At 40.8% G+C, this 18,548-nt stretch overlaps 1 protein-coding gene across 4 annotated transcripts in view; it reads right to left on the bottom strand.

Moving 5' to 3' along the window:
- Positions 1–18,548, bottom strand: part of Arhgap18 (Rho GTPase activating protein 18) — a 205,936-nt gene that overhangs the window by 87,657 nt on the left and 99,731 nt on the right. Inside the window, exon 1 of one of the 4 annotated variants that reach the window (XM_051175464.1) lies at positions 7,529–7,599. The exons of the other annotated variants lie outside the window; for them this stretch is intronic. The gene's annotated coding sequence lies outside the window, so the exon portion shown is untranslated. Of the gene's footprint in view, positions 1–7,528; positions 7,600–18,548 lie in introns of those variants that run through there. 4 annotated transcript variants of the gene reach the window in all.

Genomic DNA, 18,548 nt, shown 5'->3' with positions numbered 1-18,548 from the left:
TTGTTGCTTGAAAATAAACTATTTTATCCTAGACCTTGAACCATTCTCAGGCTAGAATCTATTAACTGTTCAATAGACCCTTTTATTTGAAGGATATGTCATCTAGAAAGTTCAGTTTAATAATACTACATAAGTCCATTTTTCTTAGCATGTTTTGGATCCTGAGCTAATCCAACAGATCAGAGGATGGGCAGCATAGCAAATGAAGGTCAATTCCCAGTTGAAAAATACGGTGAAGAAATGGGGGGAGTGAAGACTTATTGTACCATCTAAAATAATAATAATAATAATAATAATGTGACTAGAAAAAGAAGGACAATCATTTTTCAGTTAAAGACACTAAGTTCTATTTAAAGGGTAGCCAGGGGTTATCTACCTCTAGCAGGGAGACCTAAATGTACCAAGTGGAAGAAGACGAAATGCTAAAGGTAGATGAAACAAAAGTCTGGGGCATAACTGATGTTACTGCTGGCCATGCCATCTAGCGCTAGTCTTCTGAAACCATGGGTTATATGAGGTCTAAACTCCTGTAACTGAATGTTGTGTTGGGTGGGGGAGGTAAGGGGGATGGGCAGAGGGAAGGAGAGAGAGAGAGTTGGACAATAAAGGGCTACATAATGAAGAATTGTAGTGTTTTCACTATATAAAAAGTCTTCTGTTCTTGTTAATCATGATAATTTAACTATGGAAAACAGGGGTTTGTAATATTTTTCTACCTTCATTTCTCAGCATGAATCTCTGTGATGGATTATTTCAGAATGTTTTGACTTTTAAAGTTGCTATTTGAGTTACTGGCTTGAGCTTCATTTTGTAAAAAAATCCACTAAATGAACTGTGTGGCTTGAAATTAGGACAGAATTTCCCACTCAAGGATTTCTATCTCCAGTCTTCTGTATTCATCCCTGTTTTCTATAATTGCTCCAGGCCCAGATTCCCTTCTTGATAAATCTCTATAAAGAAAATGCAGGTTGAGTGATATTTATTTTTTCACAAAATGTCAACTCTAACACCAAGCTTCCTGAGGCACCAATGTGGCACCTCTGAGATGTTGTCTCTTAACGACCTAAAACTCAGCAAATAGGTAGAGCTAGACTAGCTTGACAGCAAGCCCCAGAGATCTGCGTAGCTCTGTCTTCTCCACACTGGAATGACATGGTTACACACCAAAGCTAGCTTACCTACTTGGATTTTGGGGGCTTGAACTCAGGTCCTGGGGCTTATGTGGAAAGCATTTTATTCACTGACTTATTACCCCAGTCCATGAAAGGTAATTTTTAATCTAATCATTTCATCAACACAGTTTCATTAAACAAGAATGACTACATTTATTCATTACCCCTTCTTTGTAAATATTAATTTGAATACTGCACATAGCTCTATTTTTAAAATAATTATAATTATGATTTAAAAGAAAATTAATATTTATTTTGTGCTTATGTATGTTATGTATGTGGTATGATCTTTGCTGGGAATTGAATCTAGAGTAGCAGTTCTCATCTTGTGGGACTCATATCAGATATTTACATTACAGTTCATAACAGGAACACAATTATAGTTATGAAGTAGTAATGAAAATGATTTTATGGTTGGTGGGGTTACCACAACCTACACTAGGAACTTCATTAAAGGATCACAGCACAGAAGGTTGAGAACCACTGATCTTGTGTGCTAAGTACATGTTCTACCACTGAGCTACATTCCTATCCCCGATGTTTCCACTTTAAGGAAAGAATATGGATGGAGACAGTGGTGGCATATGTCTTTAAACCTAGCATTTGGGAGACAAAGGCAGATCTCTGGGAGTTCAAGGCCAGCCTGGCTGACAAAGCAAGTTCCAGGACACCCAGCCAGGGTTGTTATACAGATAAACCCTGTCTTGAAAAACCAATAAATAAGTAAATAAACAAAACAATATGTTAACAAAAACTGAGATCTGAAATGGTGGTTACGCTTCAATGTTTTGGTACTACAGAACTGAGGCCCTTATTGCTAATAATAAACAGACTTGTAATCGGTGACTCATGCATTCATTCAACAAATACTGGCTCTGTGTTAGTTGCAAAGCACCATACATGTTGATGTCCAAAGTCCAAAGAGCCCTGGGTTTCACCTCTGACCAGAGTCTGCATTGTTTAAAGAGGTCAGGAGAAGAACAATGCAGGGCAGGGTCAGGGAGAGGCTGTATTGTGTGTTCTGGCTCACTGTGGGGACACTAGGTGTTGCAGCTGGGCAAGGACAAGATGCCGGAAAGTTCTAAAAAAAAAAAAAATAAATAAATAAAAGCAAAAACACGGTAGCACTGTGGGGAGGTAAGAAGGAAATCCCAGCCTCTTCCTATACCTTGTTCTAATTTTATAAAACTCTCCACAGCCAACAATGTCTTCCTGTTGTTTAATTCAACTTCACTTCCCTTTAGCTTAAGCCCATTTCCGCCCAGCAAATAAAGAATTAGTCAGTGTCCTCTTCATAATCACCCTGTTGGACTCAGTACTTTATTGCATCTGGAGTTGGCCGAAAACTATCACTCTAGTCGTTTCTTCCTTTGGGAGGCAGTGTCCTCAGAATGCAACCTATACTAGTTTTGAATTTGTTGCTGCTGCTCTGGGCTTGTGGTGAAGCCCAGCTGGCCTTGAATGCTCCACCCTCCTGAAGGGGCCTCCCAAACACGCGGACAGGCACACATGGCTATGGTCCCCCAAAGATCTGTGACAGGTAACAGCAGACCATCTTTGTTCTGAATTACTTCCTTTGCACTGTCTGCTTTGTTGTGAGAGGAAGGACTAAACTGATACTGATTTTAGAACAGGGTACCTGTTTACGTCCATGTAGGAGGCCTTTGGCACAGATAATACATAAATATCATAAATGGTTATTTTTTTCCTTTCTTACCAAGGAAATAAGCACTGTTATTAATTTCTTTCCATGGCTCTTTTGCAAAAAAAAAAAAAAAAAAAAACCAAAAACCTTACTGATCATTTGCATTAATATTATGCTAATAAAAGTAAGAGCATGCTAACTAATTCCACTTCTTCAGTAGTAACTAAGGATCAGAGAGAGAGGTAATTTGCATGTTTTCCTGATTGGAGTGAATTGGCATTTAAACGTTCATTGTCACCACTTTTGAAAATAATAATAATGCATGTTGGACCAGGCAGGCAGAAGTGATTTCTCTAGTGGAACCATCTTAAAAGAAAGTATTTCCATTTTGCTTCTATGAATCTCAAATGATAAGGCCGCAAGTCGAACCCGGAGCAGCCATCTGCATCACAAATAACCTCTCAGTTCCTCACTGCAGAAGGAACTCATTTACCAGTGGAGGCCATTCACTCCTACTTCTGAGTGCTTATTCCTCAAAACGCTTCCAAGCACTGTGGGAACAATGATTACAAGAGGGTCTTCCCATCTGTGCTGCATTAGGCTGCAAGGCAGCCCCTTGTGCAGATGCAGTTTTTGCATAATTCATTGGGCCACTTTAAACCCTAATCAGTGTGTTGCAGTGAGCATCGGAGTGCACTGGAGAGAAGAGAAACGTATTAGCACCTCCTGCACATCCACCTAATTCTCACTACTCCATGAATCACAGTGCTTGCACCCACATCTTATCTCTAGTGCCTTCACACACCTGAGAGGACCCTCATCTTTCTTAGCCCATACTAATAGGCCACGGCAGTCTAGTTGTTGTGTTCTTATCACAGGGTAGTTTGCAAAAGAAGATTCTACCGGAAGACGAAAAGCTTGGCCTGTTTCCATCTCTACTGGAAACACACTTATCCTAAAATACAAGAATATTACCTCAAGTCACATCCAATTCTTAAAGTGGCATCACTCTAATCTGTCAACACTGTCTTTCACTGTCACACCTTAATTGAGTCCATCACATCACCTCCCCCTTTGTTTGGGTTTTTTTTTTTTTATTTGTTTATTTATTTGTCTTAAGGCTAGGTGGCAGAGAAAAGTATCTTTAGGTCTCAACTCCCAACCTCAGCAGTTTTATTTAATTGGTTTGCCATTTATAGACATACTTTAGAATACACTAGAAAAGGACTAAATGACTATAGAAATCAAAAGAAAACTGCCTTGGATGCTGTAAATTTAAGAGAGAGAAAGAGGGATGGGGAAGAGGGAGAGACAGCTAAACTTCCAAAACCCATAAGTTTTAAATACTGAAAACACCTATGAACCTGAAAATATGCATGATAATACACTAGGCCTTGCAATTTTGAACAAGCAAGACACTGTGTAGAGAGAACACAGCTGTCTCATGGACTTACAACAAAACTTCTGAGGCTGAAGACATGTCCCAGTGGGTTAGAGCTCTTGGTCCACAATCATGAGGACCCGAGTTAACATCCATGTAATTAAACCAGGCATGACCTCATATGTCTGTAACCCAGCTTTGGAGGACACAGGTGGAATCTAGAGATTACTGGCCAGGCAGGCCTGCCAAATATTTAGCTACAAATTCAATGGGAGGTTCTGTCTCAAGGCAGTAAAGTTAGAAGTAATAGAAGACAACGAAAGTCCTTCTGGGAGCTTCACAAGCCCAAGTGCAGGCATACACACACACCTGCCTTTTACATGCACACCAAACATACAACACACACACTCACACTAAAATGAAGTTTTACATTTAAATAACATTTCTCATTTTCTACTTAGTCTTTATCTATTTTTAAACAAGGTTCCACTCTACAGCCTAAGCTGCCCTTAAATTCTGTATCCCCCTGCCCCGCTTCCTAGGTGCTTCATTCCAGCTTCATTTTCTTATTCCTATCATTCTCTACATCATAATATAAAGGCATGCACTGAGTTTCATGTTTATAAGTAACAACAACTTCTAACATACAGTAATGAGAAAAATCATCTCAAAGACCCAACTTGCAGAATCTGGCTCACAGGTGGTTTCTTTGCATTTAAGTCAATAACTCCTAAGATTGCAAACAGCTAAGAAGTAAATGTTCAACCAAATCTTAGAAAGCACAACTAGAATGGTAGGAAAAATTTCTTAATGTGTTGAGTAGATGAATAAATTATGTTAGAAACCAGGGCTAGCTAGTAGAAATAAACAAGGAACACAAAAGTAACTTAAAATGTTCCAGTTGCATTAAAAGAAATTAAGTAGTAACAAGTAAAATTCATGTTAAATGTCAATATAGTTTAACCCAATACACTTATGCTATCATTAATATAATTAATATGCAAATTAACACAATCCTTTACTTCATTCTAAGACACTAAAATTTCTTTTGGAATTTTTACATTGGGTTTGGTTTGGAGCAACAAATTTCACATGTTCAGTCACCATAGATGTCTGGTAACTTCCATACTGAGGGGAGCAACTATAGAGCGAATGAGGCAGCGCGCTAGGTCTCCTCAGGCAGCCCAATGCATGCAACTGCTAGATTTTCTTCTACTTCCAACATATGAAACCCACTGCTGTTTGTCCACAGAATGTTTGGTTGTCTGTTGAGTCAAGATTTACTGATAACCTACTTTACTCTATATTACCTTCAACGATGAAATGAAAATACATTTTAGATTATAATAGGCCAAATATTCAGTAAGCAAAACATGTGCAACTCCAACACAATATGCTAAAGCAGGAGTCACTTTTTCTAGAAAGGACACTTGTTGAGTACTTTACTGAGAGCTAGGGAGATGGCTCAGTGGGTAAAAGCACTTGCTATGCAGGAATAAGGACATGAGTTGGAGCAATGGTGCTCAACCTTCTTAATCCTGGGACCCTTTATGATAGTTCCTCATGTTGTGGTGAACCTCAACCATAACTTTTTTTTTTTTTTTTGCTACTTCATAACTGTAATTTTGCTACTGTTATGTATCGTACTGTGTTCCCTGATGGTCTTAGGTAACCCCATGAAAGGGTCATTTCACCATCCCTCAAGAGGTCATGACCCACAGGTTAGAGCTGGAGCCTCCAGAAGCTTGTAAAAAAAAAAAAAAAAAAAAAAAAAAAAAGGCAGTCATGGCCACTCATGTCTGTAACCAAAACAAACAAACACTCGGGGAAATAGATCAGTTGGTCTTGGGAATCTATTGGTTGCCAGTATAGTCTACCCACAAGGTGAACTTCAGGTTCAGTGACAGATTTTATCTCAAGATAATAAGGCAGAGGATGGTAAAAACAGAAAAATATCTCCTTTGGATCAAGAGAACAAAATCTTGCCGGGCATTGGTGGTCCATGCCTTTAACCACTGTTGGTCATTTCTGCTGAATTAATGAACCTACAGAATGAAAGTTCCCTTCATCTCCACAGGCCAGCTGCATTAGGCATAAGGTCCCCAGGAAAGCAGGACCTCAAATTTCATCTCACACTTGCTCAATCTCAGCCTTCAATTTAGCATCCTCAGGTAACTACAGAGTCCGAGCCACCAAGAACAATTGCTCCAGGCATTTGGAAAGGGAGCTCAGGAGCTCAGGCAAGAGTTACTGGCTAAAGGATAATTTTAGACTCATTAGCATATACATGAGAGTTAAAACTATGGGACTGAAGAAAAGCTTAGCCACAGAAAACAAATTTATACAGGATAAAAGAATCTTCGTGGTGCGGAAGAGGCTGCATGTGTGGAATGGAAATAAAACACCATCAAGTTAAATAGCAGCTCACTTACTAAGTACACTAAATAAATACAAACAAGAAGAAAAGCAAGGAAAAGGGGTGAATCCACATTAAAGCTGTAAAGAGCTTCTACTAGCCAGCCATGGTGCCAGAGGCCTGTGATGACTGTTACTCAGAAGGCTGAGGCAGGAGGATTGCACATTTGAGCTTGGCTTGCACTAGAGAGTAAGTTGCAAGGGCAATCTAAGCAACTTTTGAATTAAGACGTGGCAGCAAGGAGGGTGGGTAGCAGAAAATGAATGCTCAAGAGCTGGCTTAGCATGTAGGAGATCATGGCTCATCAATGATGAAGTGCTCACTTAGTGTGTAAAGGCCATGGGCTCATCAATGATGGAGTGTTTGCTTAGCATATAGGAGACATGGAATATTAATGGCGGTGAGCTCACTCAGCATGTAGGAGGCCATGGGTTCAACGTCAAAAAAATTAATAAGCACTCTTACTCATTATTAAGTTAAACTTATTTAATATTCAAAGGTGCTAGTCAACAAAAGGAAATACGAGATGATCAATGTAAAATGAATAAGAATGGCTCTTTGGTAAGATTATATACATTTATGCTATTTTCTCTTAAATTAGACAGTTTTTAAAAGACCATTGCCAAAGAAGGTAGGCGCGGTCAGAGGTCTGGATTTCAGGCTAGCTTCCCCAGGTACTGCCTGGCCTCAGGCACGTTTTCACCACTCTGAGGCTCCCTCAGCTGCGTAATGGGAACCTTGGGAACAAACCATTCTCTTTTCCCAGCTGTGACTATCTGTGCTCCAAGTTGGCTGTGAAGAGGGATTCAATTCTACTCCAAAAGCTCCTTTGAGAATAACATGAAGAATGTATGCAGCAACTGCCCCGTTCTCCACTCTCAGACCACCCCAAACTCCTCAGCCCACCAGCTCACCAGGGCAAAGAATGTTCCTGAAGTCTTCTTCACAATGCAATAGCTGTTTGGAGCAGGTTTCAAGTCCACCAAGCAGTTGTCTATGTCCTGTTTCCCAGGTGACACTGTTATAGTTGCTTGGTGTTGCCAATACACACACACACACACACACACACACACACACACACACACACACACACACAAACAGTGCAATGAATGCCCTTGAAACCCAGCCCCTCCCAAGGCCCTTGCAAGCTGCTGCTCCCTGAGGCATGAGAGAGAGAGCCTCTGAATGCTTCTTGCTAGAGGCCAAATGATTAGAAACCACCATGCATAAATTACTACTCCATGCAAAAGCCTTAAAATATATTTTTTAATGGTTTTACAGCAGGGCACAGAAGCAAAGACAGGAATAGCAAGCTGTGCTCTTTTATGTGGGGACTGACTCACATGAATACAGATATGACAGAAGATGAAAATGAGCAGACAAGGACAGTCCGCTCTTTCAGCAGGGACAGCAGCCCAGTGTGAAAGGCCCATCAGGGCACGATGCCTACTTTGAGCCCTTTGGAACAAATACCCAGTGTGCTCCCACACTCTCCTTCTGAAGTGAAAGCAATTTGTCCATTCAGCCTCTCACTTTAAATAATGTCCAGCATGGATGTGGGGAGATGTTTTTGCTCTTCCCTGCAATGTCCTTCCCATTAGCCCAGGGAACCACAAGAGTCTCTTCTGTGTACGGGTAGTAAACACTTCCCCATCTAGCAAAGTTGGTATCACACAGTCTCCTTTAAGTGACATCAAATCTCCACGTGCATGCCTACTTTCCACATCACTGTATGAAACTTCCCGGCCACATACAGTTAACCTATTCATTATCATCAGGATATAAGATTCATGAGGCTCTGCACCTTAGTGAACTGGAACTATTCAGTTATGGAGCCGGGGATGACTCCTGTCACCCCAATACTTCTTCAGATAGTGAGTCTCAAACCCATCTGGGCCACAGTCGGACCCTACCTCACAGGACAAACGAATGAAGCACAGAGGCACACATGCACGAACAACCACATGCTCAAGTCTGTTAGCTTTTAATTCCAGCACATCTCTGTTATTAATGAGAAATTTAATGACCGAAAATCTTCAGGGAAAGGGAAGACCCTTCTCTCATTCTGCATCTGAAATGTAAATGTTAATTAATTCAGTTCTTGTTACTTCTCCCCCCAGATGCTCTGCGATCAGAGAGGGAGCACTTGGTGATTTGCCAAGGACTGTGGCGACAATGACACTAAGAGGTGGTTCGCATTTGGGCCTGCGTTTTAAAGATGAGAAACTGAGATTTGAAGAAACAAATCCCCTTGACGAGGACCCTGGAGAGCACCAGTCTGTTCATAGGCACGCCTTTCAAGCTGGCGTTAGGGGAAGTACAGCAAACACACTTTGTTACCCATGTGTCCACATGTAAGTGATAAATACAACTGGTCTCACCTCTCAAGCTAGTTTTTTTGTTGTTTGTTTGTTTAAGAGATGAAGGTGACAAGTCAGATTAGAATCCTGCATCAAATCCTCAGCATCCTTCCTGCCTTGGTCTCAAGAGTCCAGCCCTAAACCATAATCGGCTGTGTAGCTAGCAGCAGAAATTGTGAGTAAGGCTCCCAGGAATACCCAGGTGGTTTATATCCATGCCAAACCTCTTCAGTGCTGACTCCCAGGGAGGAAATGGCATGACCAAGTACCATCCATTACGAGAGATCGCATTAGGGTAGAGAAAACACTTTACTCTTTGCCCTTATTGCCAGGCCATAAAGGTGGGCAATAGAAACAAACTTTTATTGATCATTATTTTCCCTTTGTGAACTTTGACAACCCAGCCCACTGATGCTTGAGTGAGTCCAAAGAAAAAAATTAGCCAATAATACTACCTAATTCTCCAACCCAGTCCTGCCTACTTAGTCCCATCTTCCTTTGAGAAAAAGAAAAGGGCTAAGAATGCACAGGACAACCTCACACTGGGGTATCTGCAAAGGAGATCTGTCGGGCAGAGGGATTTATCCAGCAAGAGCAAGTATCGGGTCTTTTTTGTTGGGGCACCATCCTTTTCTCTTGTGGCATGCTTCTTGGAGCAATAGCAGGTGTTGCTGAGCTAGTCTCTCTTTAGACAGGGGATACACTTCCCAGCTTGCCCTAGGCCCATTTCATTCTGTGCTGTCAGCCAGGCCCTCTGTGGGGTTGCATGGGAGCCTCTGTTCAAGTAGATTCATCCTATGAATCCTCTAGTCCAACCCCTTCCCCCATGAGCTAAGTTCTGCCACAAAACAGGGTTTGCCATGGCAAGAATGGGGAGAATACAGTGGAGCAGAAGGCACGAGACTCAAGCCTGGCCCTTCCCCCAGCGTGCATGTGCTGTTACTTTGATTAAGTTATCTACATTGAATGGATCATGGTGAAATTGTCATTTGTAAAAGGGAGAAGTTGGACTGGTTACTTTGGATTTTTACCTTCATCCACAAATCCCAAGATACACATCTTAGAAAATAAATGGAAAATGGACTTTTCTCCGAGGGTCATTAGTGAAGGGGAGGACAATGCAGGCAGGATGTAATCATGAGAACCACTGTGTAAAATAGAATCTAAAACCTAATTTCATCATGTCACAGGCAAGTTATCTAAAACTCTGTGCCTCAGTTTCCCCACACTCCTCCATCTATTCAAAATGATTAACTGGGCATTTGCCAAAAACAGATACACCCAAAATGTGGTGATTCGGCAGTGAATCAAGTGAATCAGTGAATCAGAGTGGCAAGGAGCTAGTAAAAAAAAAAAAGGATTTATGACTTGCCAGGTAGAGAGCTGTGCCCTGAAAATAAATGATGCAGGCTAAGAGAATGGGGTGGAATTATCACAGAGCTGAAGGCCTCTTGAGCAGGCAAGGTGATGCATGAACACATTTGAATAGAGGGGGGAGGTTAGGTGCACAGATATCTACAGCACAGGCACTTTCCACAAATTCCCAGCATTATGAAATGATGATATAATCCACAGAACTCCTGACAGAGTGATTGGCATGTGTTTGGAATGTAAGTTTATCACTTCCCACTTCTGTATTTCCTCATTCCCTCATCTGGCTTGGAGGCTCAGTCTATCATCTTTGTTTTCCAGCCATCCCCAAAGGCATCACAGCAAAGTAAGTGAAGGGAAACCTGTTCTTAAATTTCACCTTCTACACAATGCCGAGCTACACTGGTCAGATCCAAACCTTACCTTCGCCCTTGTTTTCAGAAGAACCCTTGAATAATAGCACACATCAACACGCATGTAGGGGGTTAACATTCTGACCCACTCACCTTCGTGAGAAAGGCTGAGCATATGAGATGTAGTTCAGTCTCTGTGGCAGAAATCCCTGAGCAACTTTCCAGCTGTCTATGGGGCCTTGACTAAGTGGTATATCCTCTCTGTGAACTGGAACCAATATTCTTATCCCTTTTGGTGATGAGATGGACAATTTGTCTACAAGCTTTCTGGGTAGCTCTCAGATTGTCCCACTCCAAGTCATGCTCAAAGATGATCCAGGAGGACAGGGGAAGGGAGGATGGGCAGATGGCTCTGCTCTGCTCCTGTCACTGACACTTGCTGCATTAGCCATTGTCTTCTCTGTTAATGGAAGGAGAGTGCTCCCTCTCAGCACAGCTTGTGAGGCAGGACTTTCCTAACCCAGAATGGATACTCAGATGTTACTCAGAATGTTAAGTAGCAGATCATATGACTATGACAATAAAGAAAATTCTTCTCTTGATCCCACTATGGATCATCAACCAGTTCCCTTCCCAAGAATGATCCTGTCTCTCCACATTGCTGTTCTGTTCCAAACTGAACAACCATTCTATAAATCCTTCCAAGCCAGGGCCTCCTCCCCCACTTCCCTAGCTGACTCTCACACAGGGCACCCTACTATAACAGATTTACACCATGACTATATACACCCATATGTAGACAGACACCAGGTCATTTGAGAATACAGACTTGAGATGGAAAACAAATGATGCATTTCTAAATAACACTGCCGTGTTCACTAATGTCACGTGTGTGGTCCATGTCCTCCAAATGAGATCCTAAGTATTGCTGACAGGGAACACAATTCTTTGCCCCTGTGCCTCTCAGAAGCCCATTTCCCGCTCTTTGCCAATGCTCAACTCTCCTCCTTTTAAGTCCAGAATGAAGGAATATTGGGTATCAGATAGCTGCTCAGAAAAACTCCTTTATTAAGGAAAATAAATTCAAACTCTTGAATAGAAAGGGGACACCAACAAGCACCTAAACTTCCCAATATGGAGAAATATACAAATAATTTTCAAAGTGTATTCTTTTATTTATTTTGTTGGACAGAACACAGATGGCATGACAAACATATAAAAGTCAGAAGACAACTTGCTATAGACGTCATCCTTTCCATCTTGTGGGTTCTAGGGATTGAACCGCGGTTGTCAGAGTTGGCAGGAAGCACCTTCTCACAGAGCTACATCACTAGCCATAAATCTAAGTTTTCCTCCTTATCTTCTCATTAAAAAAAAAGGTCATCTTGATTGGTAATTCTACTTTTTTTTGTTTGTTTTTGTTTTTGTTTTGAGACAGGGTTTCTCTGTATAACAGTCTTAGCTATCCTGGAACTCACTTTGTAGACCAGGCTGGTCTCAAATTCACAAATATCCACCTACTTCTGCCTCCTAGGTGCTGGGATTAAAGGCATGTGCCATCACTGCCCATCTCTACCCATTCTTAAGACAAAAAGAAGCAACTATTCTCTTGACTAACAATTACTCAATGTTTCCAAACACTAGTGAAGGGTCAAAGTGGGGACACGGATTTACATTTCTCACAGACCAACAGAGTTGAATTATAACCAGTGCTTGTCCCAGAGGTCAGATGCTTCCCGGGGTTGTCCTTTACTTTCTTGAGATGTGGTTTTGCTGTGCATCCCTGATTGGTCAGGTCCTTATCGTGCAGTACAGTCCACCCCAAACTTACAGCCATCCCTCTGACTTTCCCTCCCAAGTGCTAGGATTACAGGTGTGCATGGCAACTACTTAGTCTTTAGCAAATGCTAAATAAGTTAAGACATGCAATATTATGACAGGTATTAGTCATATTACAGGCAAGGAAAAACAATATATTGATTTCCAGGTACTCAACAGGGAAGTCCTTTATGAAAGGGTCCCTTCAGGAAACATTTACCAAGACCCCAGTTGCCTTTGGGGTCCTGGTTATTGCCAGCTCAAGATCTGCCAAGTAATAGCAGTAGGTACATGGAGGGCAAATGAAACTGACAAGAACTTCGGGGGTTCTCAGCCGGCTCTTGGCAGGGTAAGAGTCTAGCAAATGTCTGCTGGGCTCTTGGCCAAGAAATGGAAGGGTACTGGGCATTCAAATGCATGCCTGGACAAAAGGACAAGAAAGAAGGGGGAAGGAGACAGTTATGAAACAGGAGGACAATGGGAAAGAAAGAGGGGGCAGCAGCGGTGGCGTCTTGTTCTTCACCCACCAAAAGAAATGAAATTGGCTGCAATGCTAGCATTTCAGAGGCGGTAAAAGGAACGGCGATTGAGACTGCACTAGACAGTTGGGTGAGGCCAGTTTGTACTATATGGAGGCCCTGTCCCAGATAGATAGATAGATGGATAGATAGATAGATGGATAGATAGACAGACAGATGACAGAGAGAAACAAACAGAAAGAGAGATCATACATACATACATACATATATACATACATGCATGCATGCATGCATGCATGCATACATACATACATACTAGGAATGCAGAGTGAAGAAAGACTGCCAATAGTCCCCAGTTATCTTCTCCCTCCATATCATAAACTGACTTGGTAATACAAGTCAGTGCACAAATTAGAGACACCACAGACACTCAAGGTTCACTGGCCACAGCCTGCACTTCTTGGAATTATCATGCCCCAGGCTAATCTGTTTGCAATTATAGTCATTGACCCCATTCTAAAGACACAGGAAGGCCTATGTCCCAAGCCAAGCCATGTGGCAAGGCTGCTGTCTCTTTTTGCTGTAATCCACTTCCGAGCGACCCTTTTGGTGAAGAAGGTTGTCACTGCATGAACAACAAACACATGCAGTGTATAAGCAGTGTCTTCAGCCATCAATCCAAAAAAAAAAAAAAAAAAATCACCTTAGCCACAAATACATACAATAGGCTGTGGACTCCGCCTGGGAAATGAAGATATTTCCTTGTCTTCATAATCTTGTTTAAGCCTCTGCACCAGAAGCCAAGTAAGTATAAGAGCAGCCCAGTTCCTCGAGTTCCTAGGCTCTTCAGTCTGATATCCTAAGCCCCTTGAGCTCTGGGCCAGCTTTTCTTACCCATTGGCTCAGGTTTCTCTTGTTCCTTTCTCATAAGCACCACACTCTAGTCCAAGGGAACTATATGACTTCTGCCTCAAGAGTCCTGTGTACAATTCTCATCTGCACTAACAACTTCCCTCTTTCCCTAATCACCACACCACAAGAATACCTCTCCATCCAACATCCAAACTTCTACCACTGCATACTGCCTTGGTCCAAGTTCACACACAGAACAACCCCACGAGTGGAAGGAGCTCCCTTTAGAGAATGGATAGAAAGATGCACAGTGAGTTATTGGAGCCCAATCACTGCAGTTTACAAGACACAGAACTCAGAGCAAATCATCTGAACTCTTGGCATATCCACTATTCTCTCATTTATAAAATGAAACAACACTACCTATATTGCATGTTGTTAAGGGAATTAGAAATAATTTTATGTAATAGTCCAAAATCACCTAAATCAAATATTCAATATCTGAAGGACATGTGCTCCCAGAGTCTCATATCTGGAGCAGTCTGTAGTTTAGCGATGATCAAGCTGTTAAGATCTATAAATCTCTTTCCAAATGCACAATCGCCCTCAAGGCTGGAATGTATTTGGTCTAAACAAATCTCAGTTAAGGGCCAGAGATATGGCTCAGTGGGTAAAGGTGCTTGCTGCCAAGTCTGATGACCTGAATTTGATCCCTGGAACCCAAATTGTGGAAGGAGAAAACCAACTTCTGAAAGTTGTCCTCTGACCTCCACATGCCTATTATGGTTCTTAAGTCCCTCTCACCTGGATAAATGAATGTAATTTTAAAAAGAAAGAAAGAAAGAAAGAAAATCTCAGATAATTATGGATTATCTCATAATACCCAAGAAATGAAGTCAGCCATAGTGGTACATGCCTTTAATCCCAGCACTTGGGAGATAGATGCAGGTGGATCTCTGTGAGTTCAAGACCAGCATAGGGAGTTCCAGGATAATCATAGCCACATAGTGAGACACTGTCTTGGAAAAAATATAAGATCCTGATTCAAAAATGAAAAACAAAATAAAAGCAAAACCCAAACCAACAGTGTGATTGCTTCAAGTCCAGAGAAAAGGGGACGAGCCACATACTGTGGGCTCAAGAACAGACACTTCCTAATTCTCTACTGAGGTTTGTTACTTTAACCTCTACGCTTAACACTGAACAGGTGCTTTACAGAGCAAATAACAGATTATTTGCACCAGTGTTCATGAAGCCAGCTTGAAAGGCAATTAATATTGTGAGCAATTGTACCTATCTCAACTTCCTACAGTGAACAAATATTATAGGAGTTAGGATAAATAATTCCGGGCCCCTAATATACCCTGCAAATAAAAGTACATTGTTTTTTGTTTGGTTGGTTTTGTTTCCCTTTTCTTCATGTTTACTAATCTCTTTGGTAATTTGTCTCAATTTTCTCCTAGACTGAAATAAAGGAAAATTTGAATTGAAATTTGCCTTAAATCTGAGTGAAAAAATCTGCCCTAACAATTTTACCTGTAACCATAATGAGTTCTAATCTGGATATCAGATTTAAAGTTGTCCCCCTCCCCCCACCCCCCTCCCGGTCTAAAATCAACCTTATACAAATAAAATAAAAGTTAAAAATTCTACATCAGAGTATTACAGATGTCTCATTATTTTGACATTTCTATTTTCTCCAGACATGTATTGACAGTCACTCACATTCTTAGTATATATAAAAGAATTTCTTAAATACCATGGAAGCTACCAGATGGGAAACAAATCCTCTAACTCAAAGTTGAAGTGTCAATACTACACCTAGGAAAACTAAAGGGATGATTTGATTCCATACTGTGGGGAAACAGCTTTCCTTCATTTTGTGCCAGCAACATTTTACATTTGAAAGTGGGGTAAGCTACCAAGTGAGGGATGTTGCATTCTGGCTAAGATCAGTTGCAGAAGAGACATAGTTATGGATGCCTCATCTACTTGAGAAATCTTTTATACTTCCTACTTTGCATTAAAAAAAATCCACATTCCGCTAAAGAACTGTATGAAGTCATAAATCCAAAGCATTCTCTCTTTTAGCTCCCCTCTCCCTACTGAGCCCTCTGCTGGCCTGGCCCTCTATTCTGTAGGTGTCAAACTAGACAAGGCTTCTAAACTATTTCCCCTGGAAACCTCTTTTCACCTGAGATATTTTATGCCACCATATATTTGTGTATATAAAATAGATATAAAATCAATATTTATTAATAAAAAATGAAGTTGATTTTCAAACAAGCCATTGCATTGATTAAAGAACTAGAATTTGCACACTGGGGAGATGATATCCTTGCTCATTTTTAGAGACAAAATTAAACATTGGGTGAATATTTGATACTAGGGAGTACAGAGCATGAAAGCTCATAGATATTTTGATTTTATGATCATTATTGAAACAGTTAGTTCATATACATAGTAAATAACACCAGTATGCTTAGGACTATTCCAGAAATTGTTAATTGTATCCTGATCCCAGGATAAAATTCATTCATTAATTTGATAAAACTCATTAACAACTCAAGCAGTAAACTTTTTATTGCATTTATTTTATTAAAATAAAATTTATCTTTTTGAAATTATAATTTAATAACATTTCTTTTTCCCTTTCTTCCCTGCAAACCCTCCCGTACCCTCACCCACACTCAATTCAAGGTCTCTTTTTTTTACTAACTATGATTGCATGGTATGTATGTGAGTGTGTGTGTTTGTGTGTGTTGCATGAATAGAACCAAAGCTGCAGTGAACAGCAAGATGCCACATGGAAGGCATGTCAGAAATGACTGGGGCTCATTACATGTTTAATTTTTGATTTTTAGTCATTGTGCAGTCAAAAAGTCTTCCTGGTGCCAAATCTTCCCAAACCCTGGCACAGGTTAATAAGCAAGGACACCCTCTGCCTTGTCACCATAGCTACCCATCTATCACCCCTCTCTCCAACAGACGGGTCTTACAGTCTTTGGGTCCCGGATGCCAGTAATTGCTGGTTCCCACACATTTTCCAAGCTGATATGGTCAGGATCTCAAACCCTCAGGGAGTAAAACCAACCTTTAGGCATCATAACATTCATAAAACTGCACTGCATTGAGATGTCTGACACTGAGTGGACGCTTGGGACAATTGAAGGAAGGACTCTCAACCGTAACGTATTTACCTGTAACAAAATGCTCACCTTTTTCTTTGCCTTTGCCACTCATTCTAAAGAGAAATTCAGACAATCTGTATACATATACTTGCGTGGGTACATAGACATTCTCTTTCTTATACTACAGAGAAGTGAAGGGATATAACCCAAAGCAAAGAATACCGTCCAGAGAGTGCTTGAATGTGAAAAGACATACAACAGACTGGTGAACTTTTCATATGTGATGATAGTAAGCTTAGATTTACAAAAACCTAAAATTAGAAAATGTACCTCTTCCCTGACTGTATCTGCCAACACGGTTCTCTGAACCCACAACATCTCATTAAATCACAATGATGTCTAACTCAGGGGCTGGTGAGATGGTTCAGAGTTTGATCCAGGAACCCATACATACGGTGGAAAGAAAGAACCAATTGCAAAATTTGATCACATGCACACTGTGGCACTCACACCCATGAAGATGTCTAGTTCAATCTTTCTCTAATAAGTATGTGTGCATCCTGAGTCTTAGCTAGTGCCCCCTGTTAGCAGTTTCCTTCCTCTGGGCTGCTTCCCAGAGCTAGCTAAAACTTATCTATCCAATGTAAGATAATTTCCTTATTCAATATCCAATAATAAACAACTTTTCTTTCTTAATAATGAGACAACAGGACTATAAATAGTGGAATTCCCCCCACACACACACCTTTCTGCTTTAGACCTGTCTTGATCATGCCCCATGCCTAAGTAGAATGTGCTATTCCTAAAATACCAAGTTTTACATTTCATTCAGAATCTGGCTCCCATTAACATCTAAACCTTTCAGGTTCCTGACTGACGCTGATCTCTGATTTCTTGAATTATTAACAACAATAGAAATGCAAGACGAAAAGGACCTTCAGATCACCCTGTCTGGTCATTTGATTTTAAAGATGAAGGCCAGTCCTAGGACTCTCAGAAGTGAGCAGGCAGTACCTGGTGTTAGGACTGGCTGTCTACATACAGGCTGAACTGGGTCTCTTTACTCCCCGGCCAGTTCCTTTCAAACACACGGGAGAATGATTTTTCATAATATTTATAAGCCTTGAAGAATATCAGAACATTTTTCTTTAGAAACTATGATTTTGCATAAAATTTAGAAAGCTCATATTACTGCGCTTAAAAATTACCATTCATGAGTACTTTAAAATGGAAATGGTGTTGTTACATTATTTTCATATTACATGGAAATTTGATGCAAATATGTGCTTCCTATTTTCCTTGCTAAATCTGATTTTTTTTTTTTTTTCTTTTTGCCCCCTCAATTCAAAACCAACTCCAGGTTGCCTCCAGTCAAAATAGCTGTTTCCTCTGAAAAGAAATATCTTAGATGAAGTACCATGTTGCTAAAGTCCATCTTGAATGTATGAACTCAAGTGACATTCCTGCTTTAGCTTCAGGTACATGTCACCAAAGCCAGCAACCCCCACCCACCCCCCACCACCACCACCAAAACATCCCTTTTTCTTCTTCCCTTTTTATTTTTATTTCT

Source organism: Phodopus roborovskii, unplaced genomic scaffold (assembly GCF_943737965.1).
Source record: "Phodopus roborovskii unplaced genomic scaffold, PHOROB, whole genome shotgun sequence".
Taxonomy (NCBI): Eukaryota; Metazoa; Chordata; class Mammalia; order Rodentia; family Cricetidae; genus Phodopus; species Phodopus roborovskii.
Note: the sequence above shows the minus strand (reverse complement) of the source record. Positions and strands in the feature narration are given on the sequence as shown.